Here is a 17,799-nt window from a genome sequence, read left to right as displayed (position 1 = left end):
AACCACTTTAACTTTTTGATGATATTCTAATTTATTGAGATGCACTTGTGTTTGGAGATGTAGATGGAATCCCTGTTGTAAGGCTAAATATGGACTGATCCAAAATGTTCTGTACCCAACTCACCAACAAATCGCATTCAACTCAACCCACAAAAACAGAGGTCCCCACTCAAATCTGTCATCTGTTAATGGAAACATAGGGGCTTCCATGTTAGTGATAGCACAAAGGCTGTGGCAAAACGCTGTGGCTTCCCCCCTCGAAGAAATGCATTGAAATTTGTGCTCCAGAATCAAAATGCCCCCTTCCCTTCTGTGCCCCACAATGTGCCTTAGGCCTCTCTCACACATATGTGAAAATCACGCACATGCCGCGAGACACGTATTTTTCTTGCATGTTGCGTGAGGTAAGTACGTATCTCCGGTACGTGCGGGCCACGTGTGTTCTACATGTGCTATCCGCGATAATACACGGAGAACCGGTAATTTGAATACTCACGTGGTCCTTGCTGCTATCCAGGGTACTGATCTTTGTCTCCAGCCCTGCCCACTCCCCGCTGATGCTGCTTCCGGCCGAGCAGAGGGGCGGAGATTAGCGCCCGTGACATCACACCCACCTTTCCTTAACATGCTCATAATGAGCAGTGGTCGGCAGCAACTGTTTGCAGTGGAAGATTCTGCAGGGCTTATGAAGGTGAGTATGTGTTTTTTTTATTTTAAAATAATGACTGGGTACATCATGGATCGTGTCAGGTTAATCCCTGCCTGCTGCCTGATTTGAACAGCTGACATGTGCAGCTATCAGACATGAGTGGATCCGGGACCTACTCGAGCCTGTTAACTCCTTGCATCTCTCTGTCAAAATGAGACAGTGAGATGAAACAGCATGCCACGGTAAGCATTCACTTACACGGCTCAATCGGAAGTCACGTGATGTGATCACGTGGATCCAATAGTTGCCATGGTAGCACAAGGTCATGTGATGACTCATGTAGCTAGCATGAGTCACTTTCTCTTTCACTCGGCCGGCTGCTGCCAGTGAGATGAGGTTAGCTTTTCTGCTGGTCTCAGATGTGTAGCTGAGATCAACAGAAAAGAATGAGTGATCAGACTGCTGATCTTTATAGTCCCCTAGGGGTACTAGTAAAATAAAAAAAAGTTTTAAAAAATTAAAAAAAAATAAAAAAACCTAAAATTCCAAATCATTCCCCATTTTCCCCATTGAACATTATAGGGTTAAAACATAAAAATATACACATATTTGGTATCGCCGCATTCAGAAATGCCCTATCTATCAAAATATAAAATCAATTAATCTGATCAGTACACGGCATAATGGCAAAAAAAATCCAACCGCCAAAATTAAGTTTTTTAGTCATTTCATCACCAGAGTAACTTGGAGTTTTAACAACACCAGATACCAATATACAGCACACAACAAGGAGGAGACAGTGCACAGGGGTGAAAGACATCAAATAACGCAACACATACAATACACAAATGCGGAGCAATGGCATACAACAGATATGTTGGAAAGCGCAAACAGTGTGAAACATGTCCACTGCTCCTGTCAGCACCACTAAGCATAAATAGATGTTCAATTCACCGCCCTCCCGATTAGAGATGAGCGATGTTCGAGGTTCGCCAATTTCATGTTCGAGTGATTTTGGGAGTATGCTAAAAGCTTGACAGTTCGAGTTAGGTTCGATCAACAAAAACATAGCCTTACTGTGAAAAGCCATGTGCACACGTTGCTATCTGCTTGCGTCCTGCGTCCCCAGCACAATCTTTCTTTCTTTCCTACTCACCGATCATGGGCATCTCGCTGCATTGTTGTCAGAAATCTGCGGCGTCTTTTCCTCTTTAAAAAATGGCTGCCGCTTCATTGTTTAATCAGGTATTCCGTGCTTTCCCCATTCACCAGCACCCATGATTGGTTGCAGTCAGACACGCCCCCACGATGAGTGACAGCTGTCTCACTGCAACCAATCACAGCCGCTGGTGGGCGGGTCTATATCGTGCAGTAAAATAAATAAATAAATAATAATAATAAAAAAAAGCAGTTCCCCCATATTTGATACCAGCCAGGATAAAGCCACACGGCTGGAGGCTGGTATTGTCAGGATGGAGAGCACCACATTATGGGGAGCCCACCACCCTAACAATTTCACCCAGCAGCCGCCCAGAATTGCCGCATTCATTAGATGCAGCAGTCCCGGGACTCCACCCAGCTCATACCGAATTGCCCTGGTGCGATGGCAATCGGGGTAATAATAAGTTTAATCATGCCAGGCGTCTCCCCGATATACCTTCCATGATTAAACTGTAAGTGAAAGTAAAGAAACACACACAGCTAAAAATCCTTTATTTGGAATAAAAGACAAAAAAACACCCTTTTTCACCATTTTATTAATCCCAAAACAACAATCCAGGTCCGAAGTAATTCACATGACAGTCTGCACTGCTACATGAAGATGACAGGGAGCGTTCTGTGTCCTCTCCACGTAGCACATGAAGAGAATCGCGCTGTAATCTGAGACTTCAGTCTGCAATGCAGAAGTCAAGATTACCAAATCTGCCCATGCTTTCATTAGAGCCAGTAGCTCAATGGTTAGAGCGCTCGACTCAGAAGCATTAGTTCACGAGTTCTAGCCCCCCGGCCGTCCCGGTAAACGTTTTTATTTTAAATAAGAATTATTTATTTATAATTCTAATTTAATTTAATTATGCACTGAGGGGAAGAGCCGGACATCAGCTGTGAGCCACACCTCTAAAATCGGAGCAGTCAGTCTCAGTCAGTCAGTCAGTCTCAGTCAGTCAGTCTCTCTCTCTCCTCTCTTCTTTCTCTCTCTCTCCTCTTCTCTCCTCCTCTCTCCTCTTCTCTCCCCTCTCTCGTCTCTCTCTCTTCTATCACTTCTCTCTCTTCTCCCTCTCTTCTCTCTCTTCTCTCTCTCTCCTCTTTTCTCTCTCCTCTCTCTCTTCTCTTTCTTTTCTCTCTCTCCTCTCTCTCTTCTCTCCTCTTCTCTCTCTCTCTTCTCTCTCTCCTCTCTCTCTTCTCTTCTCTCTCTCCCTCTCTCTTCTCTTTTCTCTTTCTTTTCCCTTTCTTTTCTTTCTCTTTTCTCTCTCTTCTTTCTCTCTTTCTCTGTCTCAGACCTGGCGATGATCACCTGATGCGGTCACCTGACAGAATCAACTGATACTATAAGTCGAGCGGTGAGGCCGGATTTTTACTGCCCAGTCGGCTAAACTATTAGCTGACGCTGTTGGACAGGAGTCTGCACAGAAGTGTGTAGTTTTTTTGGTTTGTTTTTGCACTGATGCATCATCTGATTGTATAAAAGCCGTAAAGCCGTTTATACAGTCAGCTGCTGTGTCATGTGATTCAGGCCATTGAACCTGACACATCATCTGATCGCTTTGCCTTCCAGATAACCGATCAGATGATATTGGATCCGGATTGGACGGCGTGGGACCCTTGACCCAGGATTACTGCGGAGGGGGGTTCTTAATTTCAAAAAAGATGGAGTCACTAAATGTGTTGTGTTTTATTTCTAATAAAAATATTTTTCTGTGTGTTGTGGTTTTTTTATCTGCACTAGAAATTCATCATGGCCATGTCTAATATTGGCGTGACACCATGAATTTCGGGCTTAGGGCTAGTTGATAGTATACAGCCAGCCCTAACCCCATTATTACCCAATGAGCCACCTGTCACCAGGGCAGCTGGAAGAGTTGGATACAGCACCAGAAGATGGCGCTTCTATGAAAGCGCCCTTTTCTGGGGCGGCTGTGGACTGCAATTCGCAGCAGGGGTGCCCAGAAACCTTGGGCACCCTGAGCTGCGGATTCCAATCCCCAGCTGCCTAGTTGTACCTGGCTAGACACAAAAATTGGGAGAAGCCCACGTCATTTTTTTTTAAAAATTATTTCATGAAATTCATGAAATAATTCAAAGAAAAAAAGGACTTCTCTATATTTTTGGTTCCCAGCCGGTTACAAATAGGCAGCTGGGGGGTGGGGGCAGCCCGTAGCTGCCTGCTGTACCTGGCTAGCATACAAAAACATGGCGAAGCCCACGTCATTTTTTTGGGGGGAAAAAAACTCCTGCATACAGTCCTGGATGGAGTATGCTGAGCCTTGTAGTTCTGCAGCTGCTGTCTGTCTGTATGGAGGAGAGCAGACAGCAGCTGCAGAACTACAAGGCTCAGCATTCTCCATTTACTAGTGTATGCAGGAGAGCAGACAGCAGCTGCAGAACTACAAGACTCAGCAAACTCCATCCAGAACTGTATGCAGGAGTTTTTTGCCCACCAAAAAAATGACGTGGGCTTCGCCATATTTTTGTATGCTAGCCAGGTACAGCAGGCAGGTACGGCTTCCCCCAACGCCCAGCTGCCTATTTGTACCCGGCTTGGAGCAAAAAAAATAGGGAAGCACTTTTTTTAATTATTTCATAAATTTCATGAAATAATTAAAAAAAAAAATCGACATGAGCTTCGCCACATTTTTGTGTCCAGCCGGGTACAACTAGGCAGCTGGGGTTGGAATCCGCAGCACAGGTTGGCCTGAGCTTTCTGGGCCCCTCTGCTGCGAATTTGTTACGTCCGGGTGGTGGAAACTCTGGACCGTACACCGGTTTCCCCTGAGGAGGCAGCCAGGCCGGTCACCCCGCCAGAGGGTCCTGATGCACGGCAGCCGAAGCACTATTGGTAGCCAGACAGTCCGTAGAGGAGCAGGAAAGGTGTATGTTGCTGAACCCACGGAGTTCTGGACGGTAGTCCGGGTGACGAGGCTCAGGGTCCGAGGCCGGGTTGTAGGGTCAGGCGGAATCCGGAACCTGCTGAGCGATGGGGCGGGTCACCGAACGGAGCCAGGGACTGGAGACTGGCGGAGCTGCAGAGGTGGTGGAACATCCGCCGAAGTCACCGTCAGGGTCCAGGGGTGGACTTGGTTCGGAGCGGCTGGCGTGGCAGGACAGGCTCTGCGAGACAGACAGGGTTAATACAGGGCAAAGCACAGGGTAAAGCAATACGGGGACCTGAACACTAGCTTGCTAAACACGTAGAACAGGCCCCGCCCACCAGGAAAGAGAAACCTAATATACCCTGTACCTGTCTATGCAATTTCCTTTTTCTGGGTGCTGGCCCTTTAAGAGAGGGTCAATGATCGCGCGCGCGCCCTAATGCGCATGCGCGAGGCCCGTGTGCCAGAAGCCAGTCCAGGAAGCGGTGAGGAGGAAGCAGGAGCGCCCGGCTGTGTGTCCCATGTCGCAGAGGAGCGCCGGGAGCGGGGAGCAGGACACAAGGAGGGTGCAGGCGCGGAGGACGGGACCGGAACCGGGGTGGTGAGCAGGGGACGCCGGCGGGAACCGGGGAGCGGGCCACGGGGACCGGAGTGTGGGGCACGGGGACCGGAGAGCGGGGCCCGGGGACCGGGAAGCGTGACAGTACCCCCTCCCCCACGCCCCCCTCCCCGCAACCGGGACAGGAAGGCATGTATCAGAGGAGTGCCAACATTCTCCCGGGGCTCCCAGGACCTATCCTCGGGACCATACCCCGCCCAGTCCACCAGGAAGTATTGCCAACCTCGCACGGTCTTCATGGCCACGATATCCCTTACCGCATAGATGTCATCGTCAGCGATGGGAGGAGGAGCAGTACCGGCATCAGCGGAGAAGGGACCAAGGACAACAGGCTTGAGCAGGGAGACATGGAAGGAGTTGGGTATCCGCATCGTGGCCGGGAGCTGCAGCTTGTAGGAGACTGCATTAATCTTGCTGATGACTTTAAACGGCCCGATGTAACGAGGACCCAACTTGTACGATGGCAACTTCAATCGGACATATTTGGATGCAAGCCAGACCAAATCACCAGGGGAGAAACACGGGGGATCCAGGCGCCGTTTGTCCGCATGTCTCTTCATCCGCAAAGAAGCACGCTCTAGGGAAGTCTTGACAGAGCTCCATATGGCTGAGAAGTCTTGGACCAGAGCATCTGCTGCGGGGACGTCGGAAGCCGAGGATACTGGCAATGGGACAGAAGGCTGAAGTCCGTAAACGACTCGGAAGGGAGAGCAGGAAGTGGACTCGCTGATGTGGTGGTTGTGGGAGAACTCAGCCCAAGGAAGAAGCGCGGACCAGTCATCGTGATGGGCATTAACGTAGTGGCGCAGGAAGGAGGTCAGGATCTGATTGACCCGTTCCACTTGCCCATTCGACTGAGGATGGTAGGCTGAAGAGAAGTCCAGAGATACTCCCAGATGTTTGCAGAGGGCCCTCCAGAAGCGCGAGGTAAACCGAGTTCCTCTGTCGGACACAATGTGTGCGGGAAAGCCATGCAATCGGAATATATGTTGTATGAAGGAGTCAGCTAGTTCCTGGGCAGAGGGCAGCCCGGCCATGGGAATGAAGTGAGCCATTTTTGAGAAACGGTCCACCACAACCCATATGACTGTGTGTCCGGAGGATAAGGGTAAGTCCGTAATGAAGCCCATTGCAATATGTTGCCACGGAACGGAAGGAATGGGCAGAGGCAGAAGACGTCCATATGGTAGGTGCTTGGGTGTCTTGTTCCGGGCACAGGACGAACAGGCTGAGACGAAGGTTGCGACGTCTTTATGGAGAGACGGCCACCAGTAGTGACGGACAATCGTACTCCACGTCTTCTTCTGACCAGTGTGCCCGGCGATCTTTGAGGCATGGCCCCATTGCAGGACTCTGTGTTTGTCAGTATCAGAGACATAGGTTTTCCCAGGGGGTATCTGAGTCAGAGCGACAGGAGCCACCGGAATGACTTTACTGGGGCTGATGATGGGCTGGAACGTCTCCTCCTCCAGCTCAATGGGCACGAAGGACCTAGACAAGGCGTCTGCCTGCACGTTCTTGTCCGCGGGCCGAAAATGGAGTTGGAAATCAAAACGAGTGAAAAACAAGGACCAGCGGGCTTGTCGTGGGTTCAGTCTTTGGGCTGACCGCAGATACTCCAGATTCTTGTGGTCCGTGTAGATAATCACAGGATATACAGCTCCCTCCAAGAGGTAGCGCCATTCCTCCAAGGCCAGCTTGACGGCCAGTAGCTCCCGATCACCGATGGTGTAGTTGCGTTCGGGTGCCGAGAAGCTCTTGGAGAAGAATCCGCATGTAACCATCTTCCCGGAGCAGGATTTCTGCATCAACACTGCCCCGGCCCCTGAGGAGGAGGCATCCACCTCCAAGGTGAACTGTCGGTTCAATTCAGGGCGATGAAGAACTTGGGAGAAAGCAAACGCCTGTTTCAATGAGCAGAACGCGGCATCGGCCGCCGGTGGCCAGTCCTTAGGATTAGCTCCCTTCTTGGTCAAGGCAGAGAGAGGCGCAGTCAGGGCAGAGAAGTGCGGGATGAATTGCCGATAATAGTTCGCAAAACCCAGGAAGCGTTGGATAGCCTTCAGTCCGGATGGAGGAGGCCAGTTGAGGATGGAAGACACTTTCTCGGGGTCCATCTGCAGGCCGGTGTCCGAGATTACATAACCCAGAAAGGGAAGGGACGACTTTTCAAAGACACACTTCTCGTATTTGGCGTACAGACGGTTCTCTCTAAGCCTTTGGAGTACTAGCTGCACGTTCTCTCTGTGGGTCTGTAGGTCCGGAGAGAAGACCAGGATGTCGTCCAGATACACCACGACACAGACATAGAGGAGATCTCTGAACACGTCGTTTACCAATTCTTGGAAGACTGCCGGAGCATTACACAGACCAAAGGGCATGACACAATACTCGTAGTGCCCATCCCGAGTGTTGAATGCGGTCTTCCATTTGTCTCCAGAGCGAATGCGAACCAGGTTATAGGCCCCACGGAGGTCCAACTTGGTAAATACACGAGCTCCTCAGAGCCGATCGAATAGTTCGGGGATGAGAGGCAGAGGGTATTTGTTTTTTACGGTGATCTGGTTTAATCCCCGGTAGTCAATGCAAGGGCGCAGATCACCCTCCTTCTTCTTGACAAAGAAAAACCCTGCTCCGGCAGGGGACGAGGATCTCCGAATGAAGCCCTTAGCCAGGCTCTTGGTGATATAGGCAGACATGGCCCGTGTTTCAGCAGGGGACAAGGGGTATATTCTTCCTCTAGGAGGCGTAGTTCCTGGCAATAGATCGATGGCACAGTCGTAGGGACGATGAGGCGGTAGTACCTCCGACTCCTTTTTATCAAACACGTCCGAGAAGGACCAGTAGGCAGAAGGCAGTCCTGGTAGAGACTCTGGAACCGGAGGTCGTCGGATGGGCTGGATGGATTTCAGGCATCTCTCGTGACACGAGGAGCCCCATCGGGTAATTTCACCTGTACTCCAGCTGACCGACGGTTCGTGTGCCCGTAACCATGGGAGTCCCAGCAGGATCTGATGAGACATGCGCGGGAGGACGTAGAAGGTGATCTTCTCGGTGTGCAGGGCACCGATCATTAAGTCCACAGGCTTGGTGATCAGTGAGACGGTGTCAGAGAGGGGTCTCCCATCTACAGAGGCGATCACCAGCAGTTTTTCCAGTGGGAGAACAGGCACCTGGTACTTATCCACTGTGGCCTGCTGGATGAAGTTGCCTGCTGCTCCGGAATCGAGATACGCCTCTGCCGTGAACTGGGTCTCTTCTGTAGTGACTTGAACAGTCCATGTAACGGAGTCTGAGAGAGTCCCAGCACCTAGGGTGGCCTCTCCTACCAGGCCTAGGCTTTGGAGTTTCCCGGCTTCTCGGGACAAGAGCATAGCAGGTGTGTGCCATCACCGAAGTAGAAGCAGAGGCCCTTTGCTAGTCGTTCTGCTCTGCGTTGCTCAGACTGCCTCAGGCGGTCAATCTGCATGGGCTCGATGGTAGACGCGCCAGGTGACGCCGACTGGGGAGCGATGGACTTCTGTGGTGGGGAGGAGTGCCTTATCGGACGCCTCTTGCGGGACACCTCTTTGGCTCGTTCCTGAAAGCGAAGATCCACTCGAGTCGCTAGATCAATCAGGGCATCCAGGGTGGAAGGCACGTCACGACCAGCCAGCTCATCTTTAATACGACCCGAGAGTCCTTCCCAGAAGGCGGCGGTTAGAGCCTCATTGTTCCACCCTAATTCCGAAGCCAAGGTGCGAAAACGTATAGCATATTGGCCCACCGTCAGAGTCCCCTGACGTTGCCGGAATAGGGATGAGGCAGACGCGGAGGCGCGTCCGGGCTCGTCAAAGGTGCCACGAAAAGCCTGCAGGAACTCCTGGATGTCGGCGGTTACCGGATCCTCCTTCTCCCACAAGGGGTTCATCCAGGCCAGTGCCTCTCCCTCTAGATGGGACATCATGAACGTGACCTTGGCTTGGTCAGAGGCAAAAAGGTGCGGCAGCAGCTTGAAATGGAAGGAGCATTGATTTATGAATCCCCTGCAGGTCTTGGGATCTCCGGCGTACCGGGGTGGTGAGGCCAAACGAAGTTTGGAAGTATCCGAGGAGGCTGCCATGGGAGCTGCGGCCGTGGATTGCACAGTGGACACCCGAGATGCCAAGGACGTGGCCGTTGCTTGTAGCATGTTCAGGCGGGTATCCACAGAAGACATGAAGGACAGCATGCGGGTCTGGGTCTCGCGCTGTCGTGTGAGTTCCTGCTGCAAGGCCGCTAGTGCTTCGGCGGGATCCATGGCCTGTTCTAGCTGTTACGTCCGGGTGGTGAAAACTCTGGACCGTACACCGGTTTCCCCTGAGGAGGCAGCCAGGCCGGTCACCCCGCCAGAGGGTCCTGATGCACGGCAGCCGAAGCACTATTGGTAGCCAGACAGTCCGTAGAGGAGCAGGAAAGGTGTATGTTGCTGAACCCATGGAGTTCTGGACGGTAGTCCGGGTGACGAGGCTCAGGGTCCGAGGCCGGGTTGTAGGGTCAGGCGGAATCTGCTGAGCGATGGGGCGGGTCACCGAACGGAGCCAGGGACTGGAGACTGGCGGAGCTGCAGAGGTGGTGGAACATCCGCTGAAGTCACCGTCAGGGTCCAGGGATGGACTTGGTTCGGAGCGGCTGGCGTGGCAGGACAGGCTCTGCGAGACAGACAGGGTTAACACAGGGCAAAGCACAGGGTAAAGCAATACGGGGACCTGAACACTAGCTTGCTAAACACGTAGAACAGGCCCCGCCCACCAGGAAAGAGAAACCTAATATACCCTGTACCTGTCTATGCAATTTCCTGTTTCTGGGTGCTGGCCCTTTAAGAGAGGGTCAATGACCGCGCGTGCGCCCTAATGCGCATGCGCGAGGCCCGTGTGCCAGAAGTCAGTCCAGGAAGCGGTGAGGAAGAATCAGGAGCGCCCGGCTGTGTGTCCCATGTCGCAGAGGAGCGCCGGGAGCGGGGAGCAGGACACAAGGAGGGTGCAGGCGCGGAGGACGGGACCGAAACCGGGGTGGTGAGCAGGGGACGCCGGCGGGAACCGGGGAGCGGGCCACGGGGACCGGAGTGCGGGGCACGGGGACCGGAGAGCGGGGCCCGGGGACCGGGAAGCGTGACAGAATTGCAGTCCGCTGCCGCCCCAGAAAATGTCTCTTTCATAGAAGAGCCATCATCTGGCACTTTATCCAACTCATCCAGCTGCCCTGAAGCTGGGTGGCTTGCTAGGTAATAATGAGTTAATACTAGCTTTGTTTTACTAGCTAGTATTAAGTCAGAGATTCTTAATGCCAGGCAAGTTTGACCTGGCCATTAAGAATCTCCAATAAAGGGTTAAAAAAAAGACACCACATAGAGAAAAAATATTTTAATAGAAATAAATACACAGACACATTAGAGACTCCATGTTTATTAATCCCTCTCATCCCTCCTCGATCCATGGTCTTCTGTCTTCTTTCTCCTTCAACCCATGCAGCTCTGCTACATCAGACAGCGCTGCGTGGGAGGAAGGACGCTGCTGCTCCCCGTGCACTGCAGTCTATTCACTCAGTCAATGAGCAGAGGCTGCAGGCTGAAAGCGGTGACGTCACCGCTGAAAGGCGGGTTGCTATAGCAACGGTGATCTCCGTTATTGACCGGCTGTGGCAACCATTGAATAACGGAATGGGGAAGCAGAACGGGGAGTCGACCATGTGCTAGAGCATTTTGCCGGTATACGGAGATGCTGGAACGATCACCGCATACCGGAGAGTGCAATGACGGGACCTAGCATGACGTCATAGCCATGTGACCAGTCTGTAGCCAATGAGATAATAGACATGTGACTGGTCACATGCTTTTTTTGACGTCACGGAAGGTCCTATCATCAGTGCTGGTTACCAGGAGGACGCAGCGATTATCGGAAGGAAAAGCGGCGGGAGACAGAGTGCAGGACGCATCGCGGGGACCTGTAAGTGTTATGGCAATGTTTATTAACTGTATGTGTACGTTTATAATGTGTTTTTATGTGTTTGTGTTTGCCTGCCATTGTTTTCAATGGGGTTCGAGAGGTTCGTCGAACGGTTCGACGAACCGAACTCGAACGCGGCCTCCGTTCGTCGAACCAAACCGAATCGAGCCTTTAGAGGCTCGCTCATCTCTACTCCCGATGCGATAGCATCGGGTCTATTTCTAGTATATACATAAAAACACAAACACACATTCATGTGTATATGCAAATACACATACAGATATGTGTCCAAAATGCCTTTTAAAAACTTATAAAACCATTTTGTCTCCTTATATACAATTGCATACCATGCTTACCCAAATGATCACAATTTGTTAATCCATATGTAATATGATAAATGGCTCCAATATTTTATCTCTTTCTGACTATTAGTTCATATGATAAATGACTGAATGTGGGTTGTTGTTTTTTTTACTTTATTTTGTTTCTTTTCTCTTCCTTCTCTTTCTCCCTCTTCTTTCTATTAATCATGAGCTACAGTACCTACAAGTAGTATTCAACCCCCTGCAGATTTAGCAGGTTTACACATTCGGAATTAACTTGGCATTGTGACATTTGGACTGTAGATCAGCCTGGAAGTGTGAAATGCACTGCAGCAAAAAAGAATGTTATTTCTTTTTTTATTTTTTTTTTAAATTGGGAAACCTTTATTCAGAGGGTCATTTATTATTCAACCCCTCAAACCACAAGAATTCTGTTTGGTTCCCCTAAAGTATTAAGAAGTTTTTCAGGCACAAAGAACAATGAGCTTCACATGTTTGGATTAATTATCTCTTTTTCCAGCCTTTTTTGACTAATTAAGACCCTCCCCAAACTTGTGAACAGCACTCAGACTTGGTCAACATGGGAAAGACAAAGGAGCATTCCAAGGCCATCAGAGACAAGATTGTGGAGGGTCACAAGGCTGGCAAGGGGTACAAAACCCTTTCCAAGGAGTTGGGCCTACCTGTCTCCACTGTTGGAAGCATCATCCGGAAGTGGAAGGCTTATGGAACTACTGTTAGCCTTCCACGGCCTGGACAGCCTTTGAAAGTTTCCACCCGTGCCGAGGCCAGGCTTGTCCGAAGAGTCAAGGCTAACCCAAGGACAACAAGGAAGGAGCTCCGGGAAGATCTCATGGCAGTGGGGACATTGGTTTCAGTCAATACCATAAGTAACGTACTCCACCGCAATGGCCTCCGTTCCAGATGACCCGTAAGGTACCTTTACTTTCAAAGAGTCATGTCAAGGCTCGTCTACAGTTTGCTCATGATCACTTGGAGGACTCTGAGACAGACTAGTTCAAGGTTCTCTGGTCTGATGAGACCAAGATCGAGATCTTTGGTGCCAACCACACACGTGACGTTTGGAGACTGGATGGCACTGCATACGACCCCAAGAATACCATCCCTACAGTCAAGCATGGTGGTGGCAGCATCATGCTGTGGGGCTGTTTCTCAGCCAAGGGGCCTGGCCATCTGGTCCGCATCCATGGGAAGATGGATAGCATGGCCTACCTGGAGATTTTGGCCAAGAACCTCCGCTCCTCCATCAAGGATCTTAAGATGGGTCGTCATTTCATCTTCCAACAAGACAACGACCCAAAGCACACAGCCAAGAAAACCAAGGCCTGGTTCAAGAGGGAAAAAATCAAGGTGTTGCAGTGGCCTAGTCAGTCTCCTGACCTTAACCCAATTGAAAGAATGGAAGGAAGGAGCTCAAGATTAAAGTCCACATGAGACACTCAAAGAACCTAGATAACTTGGAGAAGATCTGCATGGAGGAGTGGGCCAAGATAACTCCAGAGACCTGTGCCGGCCTGATCAGGTCTTATAAAAGACGATTATTAGCTGTAATTGCAAACAAGGGTTATTCCACAAAATATTAAACCTAGGGGTTGAATAATAATTGACCCACACTTTTATGTTGAAAATTTATTAAAATTTAACTGAGCAACATAACTTGTTGGTTTGTAAGATTTATGCATCTGTTAATAAATCCTGCTCTTGTTTGAAGTTTGCAGGCTCTAACTTATTTGCATCTTATCAAACCTGCTAAATCTGCAGGGGGTTGAATACTACTTTTAGGCACTGTATAGGTCCCAGCTTAATATTATCGTATCCAAAAACTGCATAACACCCATGTGTTTGTTTTTTGTTTGTTTTTTTGTGTTTATTTTGGTTTTTATATTTATTATTCTAGTATTATCTCATTTATTTAGAGGCCTGTTCAATTGTCAGATTTAAACCCTCCAGGGATAATATTGCCAATTTAAATATCCAAAAGGATTCCATATTGATCAGCCTCTGACCTCTATTAAGTACATTTAAAGGGATTTGTTCAATTATAATTAATTTCAGATTATCTGGGTTTTAATGAATGCTATAAAGCAAAATGACTTGAGATGCTATGGTTTATAACACCATTTCAGATATTTTGTCTATGTTTATTCATCCTATTATGAACCTCTTGGACTCTACGGCCTTTTGGAGTTTACAGTCACATTCCAATAAGTAAATAACAAAGGAAGATGCACAACTCAGGGGCTGATCAATAGGGAACCTTTCCCCCGGAATATTGGAACAGAATTCATTACATCCCAATGGAATCATAGGACAACACATACATCTATGGGCTCCGCATACCGAACTACACCTTTTAAAACCTATATTCACAAAGTGTTTTTTCCCCCTTATCATGTTCTACCCATATTTTGTTTTCATTTTACTGGGGGCAATATACTTCCTAAGATTCCTGTTCCTCCTAAAATTATATTAAGTTTATTCGGCAATAGAGTGGACAATATTGAATCATTTTTTAATATGAACCAATATTTTCATAGGAGCATTTTCACTGATCTATGAAATCGAGTATAGGTAGTCACAAATCTGCACTTGAATTTGTCATTTTTACCATTATTATTTTGTTGTTGTTTAACCCCATTGCACCCCATTGTACCCTGTTAGCCTCTATTTTCTTCAAACAATCCTCTTGTAATTTTTTCGTCTTATTATAAGCATTTCTTAGGATGCCTTTTCTCCAATATCCTTGCCTCAATATGAAAATCTTTTACATTAGAGCAATTTTTATGGACTCGCCAATATTAGCTTTATGGGATATGTTTCGGCCACTTTGGCAGATGAGCACTCGTATATTTTAGGGAGCTATTCACATCCACCTTTTAAAGAAGGTGGAAGTTGAAATGCCACCCTTCAAATCTCTCTTGATTGGAAGTTCCAAAAACTCGATCATACTATCCGACCAGTTAAATGTAAAAGATAATCCCCACAAATATTTGTTCAAATTTTCGACAAATTGTTCTGCTTCTTTTTATGTACCAGACCATATAAAAAATAGGTCATCAATGAAATGCCTAAAAAACAAAATGTGACTCATCGGCAAGAGGGACCAGGCAATAAAAAGGGACTCAAATTGCCACTTTTTGTTTTTATGACATGAGATATTAAACAGGCACTTCTCCTCAGTCTTCACCAAGGAACTGACTGTTCCATGGATCATTCAACAAGTCAAAAATCAAAGTTCACCAATTGATATACACTACCGTTCAAGTTTGACGTCATCCAGACAATTTTGTCTTTTCCATGAAAAATCATACTTTTATTTATCAAATTAGTTTCATAATGAACAGAAAATATAGTCCAGACAATGACTAGGTTAGAAATAATGATTTTTACTTGAAATAATAATTTTCTCCTTCAAACTTTGCTTTCGTCACAGAATGCTCCTTTGCAGCAATTCCAGCTTTGCAGACCTTTGGCATTCTAGCTGTTAATTTGCGGAGGTAATCTGGAGATATTTCACCCCATGCTTCCAGAAGCCTCTCTTACAAGTTGGATTGGCTTGATGGGCACTTTTTGCGTACCATATGGTCAAGCTGCTCCCACAACAGCTCAATAGTGTTGAGATGTGGGGACTGGGCTGGCCTCTCCATTACAGATAGAATACCAGCTGCATGCTTCTTCTCTAAATAGTTCATGCATAATTACGAGGTGTGCTTTGGGTCATTGTCCAGTTGTAGGATGAAATTGGCTACAATCAAGCACTGTCCACAGGGTATGGCATGGCATTGCAAAATGGAGTGATAGCCTTCCTTATTCAAAATCCCTTTTACCTTGTACAAATCTCCCACTTTACCAGCACCAAAGAAACCCCAGACCATCACATCACCTCCACCCACCATGCTTGACAGGTTGCGCCAGGACCTCTTCCAGCATCTTTTCAGTTGTTCTGCATCTCACAAATGTTCTTCTGTGTGATCCAAACACCTCAAATTTCGATTCATCTGTCCATAACACTTTTATCCAATCTTCCTCTGTCCAATGTCCAGGGCCGGCTCCAGGTTTTTGTGGGCCCTGGGCGAAAGAGTCTCAGTGGGCCCCATCCACACATAGACATGCACAGATACATACACATACAGGCATACATACACATACTTATTTAAAGAGAAATTCACAAAAACACATAAATAGACATAAATCTAGACAGTCATATACACTGACATACATAGATAGATACACATCATACACACACACACACACACACACACACATTATTTTTATATATTTATCCTGTATATATATTTCTAATAATGGGAAGATTGCAACAGGCTCACTCACCTCCCGGCTTGTCTAACAGACATGGCCGCACATAGAGCACACTAACACTGCTGTATATACATCACAAGAGAGGCTGGGGACAAACACATTACTGGGGGAATATATATTACTGAGGAAAGGGGTATACAGCAATGGGGGGCATACAGCTCTAGAGGAGGGCAGTGACTGAGGTGGGGGGGTGACATGCAGCTCTGGGGGTATACAGCTCTGAGGGGGTATTCAGCACCTGGGTGGAGGGAACATACAGCTCTGAGGGGGTATACAGCACCTGGGTGGAGGGGACATACAACTCTGGGGGTATAGTAGTTTGCAGCCCCCATATTGTGTTATGAAGCCCCCATTGTCCTCCATATAGTATTATGTAGCCCCCATATGCACTATGCAGCCCCCATATAACATTAAGCAGCCCCCATATAGCACAATGCAGACCTAGATAGCATTAGGCACCTTCATGTAGTATACAGCCCACATATAGCACAATGCAGACATATAGCATTAGGCACCTTCATGTAGTATATAGCCCACTTATAGCACAATGCAGACCCAGATAGCAATAGGCACCTTCATGTAGTATACAGACTGTATAAAGCACAATGCAGACACATAGCATTAGGCACCCTCATGTAGTATACAGCCCCTATATACCACAGTGCAGAGCCAGATAGCATTAGGCACCCTCATATAGTACACAGCACCTATATAGCACAGTGCAGAGCCAGATAGCATTAGGCACCCTCATGTAGTATACAGCTTGTATATAGCACAGCCTGTATATAGCTCAGTGCAGAGCCAGATAGCAATAGGCACCCTCATGTAGCATACAGCTTGTATATAGGTTATATGCAAGCTGTATGCTACATGAGGGTGCCTATTGCTATTTGGCTCTGCACTGTGCTATATACAGGCTGTGCTATATAACATAGCACAGCCTGTATACAGCACAGTGCAGAGCCAGATAGCAGTAGGCACCCTCATGTAGAATAGAGTGATTAATACTCAGTGGCGTAACTAGAGTTTGATGGGCCCTGGTGCAAAATTTGGACCGGGGCCCCCCTCCACGTACACCGAGACTTAGGGTACGGAATAATGACACTGACACTTGGGGTACAGGATAATGACGCTGACACTTGGCTCTTACCCTCAGCACCCAGGTTTCCCATGATCTGAAATCCCTCTATCAGTACCCTGCTTTCCCATGTTCTTATATTCATCTTGTCCTCAGCACCCAGCTTCCCCATGCTCTGCTATACATCTTTCCATCAGCACCCAGCTTTCCCATATCAGAGCATGGGAAAGGTGGGTGCTGAGAGATGTACAGCAGAGCATGGGAAAGCTGGGTGCTGAGTGAAAGAGCCTTTTTCCCTCAGGACAAAACATTTCCATCCCATACTTGTATCTTTGTCCCCCCTTGTATATAGATCTCCAAATACTATTATGGCCCCCACATAGCCTTCCGTATAATATAAAGGGTCCCACATAACCCTTGATATATTAGAATGCACCCCCATAGTTCATGTATTACAATGCATTTCCCCAAAGTTCTCCATGTATTATAATTCACCCCATAGTCCTCCATATATTATACTGCACCACATAGGCCTCCAGTTTTATAACGCACACCCATAGTCCATGTATAAGGTAGCCTCCATATTCCTCCATATATTATAATGTAGCCCCCATAGTCCTATATGTATTATAATATAGTGCCATAAATCATCATATTGTATTATGCAGCCCCATACTCCTCCATGTATAATGCACCCCTATATTCCATGTATAAGGTGTCCTTCATTTTGTATTA

Source organism: Anomaloglossus baeobatrachus, chromosome 1, assembly GCF_048569485.1.
Source record: "Anomaloglossus baeobatrachus isolate aAnoBae1 chromosome 1, aAnoBae1.hap1, whole genome shotgun sequence".
Classification (NCBI taxonomy): domain Eukaryota; kingdom Metazoa; phylum Chordata; class Amphibia; order Anura; family Aromobatidae; genus Anomaloglossus; species Anomaloglossus baeobatrachus.
Note: the sequence above shows the minus strand (reverse complement) of the source record.